Source organism: Pelecanus crispus, chromosome 2 (genome assembly GCF_030463565.1).
Source record: "Pelecanus crispus isolate bPelCri1 chromosome 2, bPelCri1.pri, whole genome shotgun sequence".
Classification (NCBI taxonomy): domain Eukaryota; kingdom Metazoa; phylum Chordata; class Aves; order Pelecaniformes; family Pelecanidae; genus Pelecanus; species Pelecanus crispus.
The window spans coordinates 160,147,264-160,153,263 of NC_134644.1; positions in this window are offsets into that span (position 1 = coordinate 160,147,264).

A 6,000-nucleotide genomic window follows, 5' to 3' on the forward strand; every position below is an offset into this window, starting at 1 on the left:
TCCAGCTCCAACAGATTGGCCAAAAAATGAAGGCACTAAGGGACATGGTAGCTGAGCCCTTACTTCAACTCCTCACAAATCTTACGTCAAACAACCTGGCACCCTCAAGATCTGTCCTAAACTGTTTGCTGTCCAAAAAACAGGTGTGGGTTTGTACCCTTTTCAGTTTCGTTTTGAGATACCAAAAAAGTTTTGAAGATTTTTCTCCTTCAAAAACACCTATTTTTTGTTTCAGATGTATCAACAAATATTAACCTACCCAGAAAGAGTCTATGACTTCCTTCACTCGCCAAAGTTATGTCATTACTGAAATCAAGAGGAACAGCAGAGGGACTGAGTATACAAGAGCAAATACAGATTTAGCATGAAAATGTTTTCGCATTCACATGTGCTTTTTGTTTGTTAGCAGTGGTTATTGCAGCTAATGAGTGTTATTCATGACAGGTTGTTTTTGCAAAACAAACTTCCATGAGTTCAAATTAGAGTGCAAGAACGTACAATGTGCAAAGGAATAAGGTCTTCATAAACCCCAAGAATTTTGACATTCCTGAAATATCTAAAGTAATTAAAATAAAATGGAGTCTTCATTATTTGTTTTATGAAGGAAAACCAGAGCCTGTACAGAATGGCCTTAAAGCCCAAACCTTTCCTGAAGTCTTCTATTACCAGCTTTGCCCTGAAGACCTCACTTGTTCTTTGCTCTCATATGCATTTGAACTATTAGCCTTTGTGTTGTATATGAGTCAAGATACAAGCTCCCTGGAGCAGCAGCCTTGTCTTTCAGTGTTTGCAAAGTGGCAGGCATACTCACAGTGCATTATAAGTAATAACAATTGAGAGGATATGCTGGTATTCCCAAGCACAGTACAATCACACACCTGATTCCGTACGCTGGGTGCAATGGGCTGATATTCACCTACTTTCTGTCAAGAAAATAGGGTGTTCCTAGATGTCACAGTTTTCAAATGTATGTAATACACAAATACAATCTTCAGCAGTTTCTTCTCAACGTCACTACATAAACTTTTGTGATTTTGATGACATTTTGTATTAAGCTGATGTATTCAATTAATCACTAATAATTTGTTTCATCATGACAATATTTGGAGGTATGTTAGAGTAATTACCTAGCTAATGCACATGTGAAGCAGTGCTTTCTTGGTTAGAATGAGTTAGAAGCCATAGAGTGAATAAATCAAGGCTCAGAGTTTGAGTGGCTGTGGATGTAGAGAGAGGGATGGATGTGGAGAGCTGGAGTCCTATCCCCATTAGTACGCGGAATTTCTGACTGGTAACTACATTTCATCTGTGGGCCCTGAGGATATCCCCAGTGAGTACAATTTTACTAAGCCCTTTAACCAACCCTGTAGTTTTTAATTATGACTTTGTGCCTGCTGAAGAACAGCAAAATTATGGCTGTGACTAGATAGCAAATAGGGCATGACAGATGTTAAAAGGTGTTGTGTTTGATACCTAATGTTACATGATAGCTAGTGAAACCTAGTATTTAACAGTATCTAAAAACATCAGAAACTTCTCAAATTCTGGTCAAGGCTAGGCGAATTGTAATTTAACGTATGTCACTCATTAGAGAGAAGAGGCTGTAAATTGACTCAATTAATCTATGGTAAAGTACAATCTGTTTTGAGCAGAGCTTTCAAAAACATCAGTGAGAGCGAGCTAACTTTCTAAAAACACCCTGCTGAATTACAGAGTAGAAAAAGAACAGCTTTCTCTGCTCAGAAAGAGCTGTCTCATCATGCTGCCTGGCTTTCTTGCTTCTCTTTTTACCTTGCCTCTCTCCAGACAGGTTTCTTCTAACTTTCTCTTAAAAGTGTAGAAAACTCCCTTTAAACAGACTCAGTTTGCTGCAACCAAAGTCAATTTGCTGTGTACTTTGCCCTAGGTCACCAGATGAAATAAGCAATACTGACCAGAGGCTCCTTAGCCATTTGAATTATTTCTAGGTAGGACTTCTGCCAGCTAACATTAGATGAAAGTACATCCATCAACAGCATAGCTCTACTAGAAGACTTCTGAAGCCTAAACAAGATGTTAGGCTTGTATACTTCACTACGCTATCATCCATCATCATTTTTCCCTTTTTATTCCCCTTTCACTTCACAGAAATCCGACAGTCATTAAGCTTTAAGCATCCCTTTGTGCTCTTAAGTCCTTTCTGTAAAATATAGTGAAATTCTCACTCATCTATATCTGGTGACCTTGTTAGCAAGGTACTTCTGCTGTATCGTTGTGACCCAGGATTTTCAATCATGATTAATTATTTTGGGTGCCCGAACACACGCACAGAGCCATCTTTCAGGGACAGTGGAAGAAAAATCTGAAAATCATTGACCTCAAGTCAGGCACCAAGTGTCTCCGGCGGTGAACAGCATCACAGCCATGACTGAATATTTTTGACTGTGATTCGCTTAGCTGAATGGGCCTAGGCTGCGATGGTGAGACTAAAACCATTCAAAGTTTGTCATCAAGCTCAAGTGTGACAGAAGTAGCCCTGTCGCAGGACCATCCCACCTGCCTAACAACTCAGTGTCTGGACTCTTGCATTGCCTTGCGTATTGCTGGGAATCAGTACGTGGAAATGGTTGGGTTTTTCCAAAGGTAACTGATGATTAGTGCATTTAGATTGGGGGAAGGTGTGGGAGGAACATGCATAGGACTATACAGATTTGATATTGATGGGAAAGAAGAAATGGGGTTTTCCACTTGGGTACCTCTGCCAGTACTGAGGGCTGGAAGAGGAAGAGGGAAGGGCTGTGCGGTGGTTCAGGCACACTGGGCACATGCCCTAGGCCACGAGCTGCACTGGTTTAGTAATGAAAAACAAGGAAGTTTCAGCAGAATTTTTATGGACGCTACAGTGTAGGAGGTAGCTGGAAATTCAGGTGTGAAAGAGGTAAGTAGAGAATTCCCGTCCAACTTCCCTCCCTTTGTCAGAGCCAGCCACATGGCTGGAAAAACAGCCTCAGGGATACTGGGTGCCAGATCTGGAGTGAGAGGAGGCGGGTGGGGAGTTTCTGTGCATTCTCTTTTTTGCTGTAGGAGGTGGCATTTCCTGAGAAGATGACCTGCTGAGTCTCATGCAAATACCTGAAAGGCACAGGGAGGAAATGCTGGGTGCATTGCTAATTTTTTTTCAGTATCCAACTTTATGTTATTAATGTTCTGCAGGGTTTTGATTTTAAGAGAAAAAGGTGCTCTAGAACTCAGCATATACTGACAACAGGGGAGAAACCAAGTTTAGACTTAAGTCCCATGCTCTGATCCATGGGAACAGATTCTTATGCTTGTGTGGATCCAATCCTACCATCACAGAATGAACCAAGGTATGCTATGTGTTAAAGTGCAAATACTAATAATATTCAGAAGCAGTTTTCTGGGGCTTGAGAATGACTTCAGGAGAGCTGTTAGGCAGGGAGGCTGTAGTCTGCCCAAAAATATAATAGATGTGTTTGAAATATATGTAATGTGATTTCAACAGTATGCCACTAAGGCACTGAAAAGCATATTTTACTAGTGTAGTCAAGTAATTGTATAATTAATAATCTTTGTCTATATTATTGGTAAAGTGTACTTTGAGTGTTGTTTATCTTACATGCCTGTATTCCCTTATTGTCAAAAATATCTTGTATAATAATCCGTAACACTACAGAAAGTGCATTTGGGGGTCTGTAGGAAACTCAGAAACGATCATAGGATGTCTTCAAGGTGTATTTTATCATTACTGTTGCAATTTCTGGTGTTTTCTCTTATTCTGTCTGTTCAGTAATCAATTTTTTTTTTTAAATAAAAAATTGTATTTTAAACAGCCAATGTCTTCTGCCCTTAGTTGCAAGGAAAAAAATGGAATTTGAGCATTTAAATACTCAGAAGATCCGTGGAATTTATTATGTTTTATTTCATATGATAGAAAACTGGGGAAGGGAAGCAGATGGGTTAATATGATCTGTACGTGTCTGAGGTGGACAGCAGTATATACAAATGTCTATCCTGTTACAAGTGTGAGGTTAATTCTACTCTCCAGTAACAGCTATGTCTTAAATCATGCACAGAGAGTGGTACTGACTTTTGCCATCATCAAATGATCTGATGAGTTGTTTATTTCATTCATTGCTTAGTGGTAAACTAAAGAGAAATTTTATGCAAATGTGGAAACATGCCACACATTTTCCTCCCAAAGGAAGTTTGTGACAACTTGCCCAGCAGGACAATCCAAAATCAGCAGTGGGGCTGTATGCATAGACCACAGCTGTGGCTGCCTTGGATGACAGCTTTTTGATTCAGGCTTTTCACAGTGGTGCATGGTGGGAGGTAGGGAGAAATCAGGCATAAACTGAAAAAAAAATAGAGGTTCAGGCTGGGTATAAGGAAAACCTTTTTCACCAGGTAGACAGTCATGGATTGGAGCAGGTTGGTTGCTCAGAGAGGTTTTGCAGTCACCATCCTTGGAGATTTCCAAGCCCCAACTGGATGAAGCCCTCAGCAACCTGCTCTGATCTCACACCTGACCCTGCTTGGAGCAAGAGGTTGGGCTAGAGACCCCCTGAGGTCCCTCCCACTCTGAATCATCCTGTGCTCTTATGAACACTTCTATCTATCCTGGGCTAGCACTGCTCTACAAAGCAGTGGTTTACCTTCCTGGTCTCTACTGCTACCATTAGCCTCAGAGAGCCTTCCTTTGTACTGAAAATTAACCTGGCACAAAGCCTGTTGAGTGTTACCCCCATCAGTTACCTGTTCTCATTCACTGGTGACTGCTCAGACGCACGTGGTAGCACAAGGAATTGGGCAGTATGAGGTGGGAACGTGCAAGTGAGGGTGGTGTCACCAATGCAGAACTTGGCTGTTTCAGTGATAGCCTCAGATGAGTTTGTACTGGAGATTTGAGAGCAGTGAATGAGATTTATGGTTTCCTGAAAAATGCTTAGGTCCCCTTTCCTCAGAGAAAAGTAAAACATTGAGTGTCCTCCTTGCTCTTGAGTGAGAATCACTGAGCCTTACCATATAAAGATTCCTCGTTGTCCTGGTTTCAGAGTTAATTTTCTTCCTAGTAGCTGGCATAGTGCTGTGTTTTGGATTTAGGATGAGAATAATGCTGATAACACACTGATGGTTTAGTTGTTGATAAGTAGTGCTTACACTAGTCAAGGACTTTTCAGCTTCCCAGGCTCTACCAGGCGCACAAGAAGCTGGGAGGGGCCACAGCCAGAATAGTTGATCCAAACTGCCCAAAGGGCTATTCCATACCATATGACGTCATGCTCAGTATATAAACTGGGGGGGGTTGGCGGGGGGCCAGCAATCGCTGCTTGGGAACTGGCTGGCCATCAGTCGGCGGGTGGTGAGCAATTGCATTATGCATCACTTATTTTGTATATTCTTTTATTATTGTTGTTATTATTATTGTTATTTACCCTTCCTTTTCTGTCCTATTAAACTGTCTTTATCTCAACCCATGAATTTTACTTTTTTTTTCCCATTTCTCTCCCCCATCCCACTGCGGGGGAGGGGGAGTGAGCAAACGGCTGTGTGGTGTTTACCTGCCTACCAGATTAAACCACAACACTCACAGAAAATGAAAGAACCATACCTAACAGAGGCTGTATATGTAAACAGAGCTAGAGAAACAGTCTACCATAGGAGGTCCAGAAACAGTCTACCATAGCAGGCTCATGTGACCAGTTGGCAAACAGTTGGGTAACTTGTTTAAACAATCCTGACTTCTGCTTTTATTTGCTGAACTGCAACTTGATGTGGGCTGCAACAATTCAATGCTCTCAGTAACCTGCAATCACAGAATCACGGAGTCATCTGGGCTGGAAGGCACCTCTAGCCCAACCCCCTGCTCAGAGCAGGGGCAACTAGAGCAGGTTGCTCAGGGTCATGTCCAGCCAGGTTTGAATATTGCCAGGGGTGGAGACTCCACAGCCCCTCTGGGCAACCTGCTCCAGTGTGTGATCATTCCTGACAGTTTCTTCT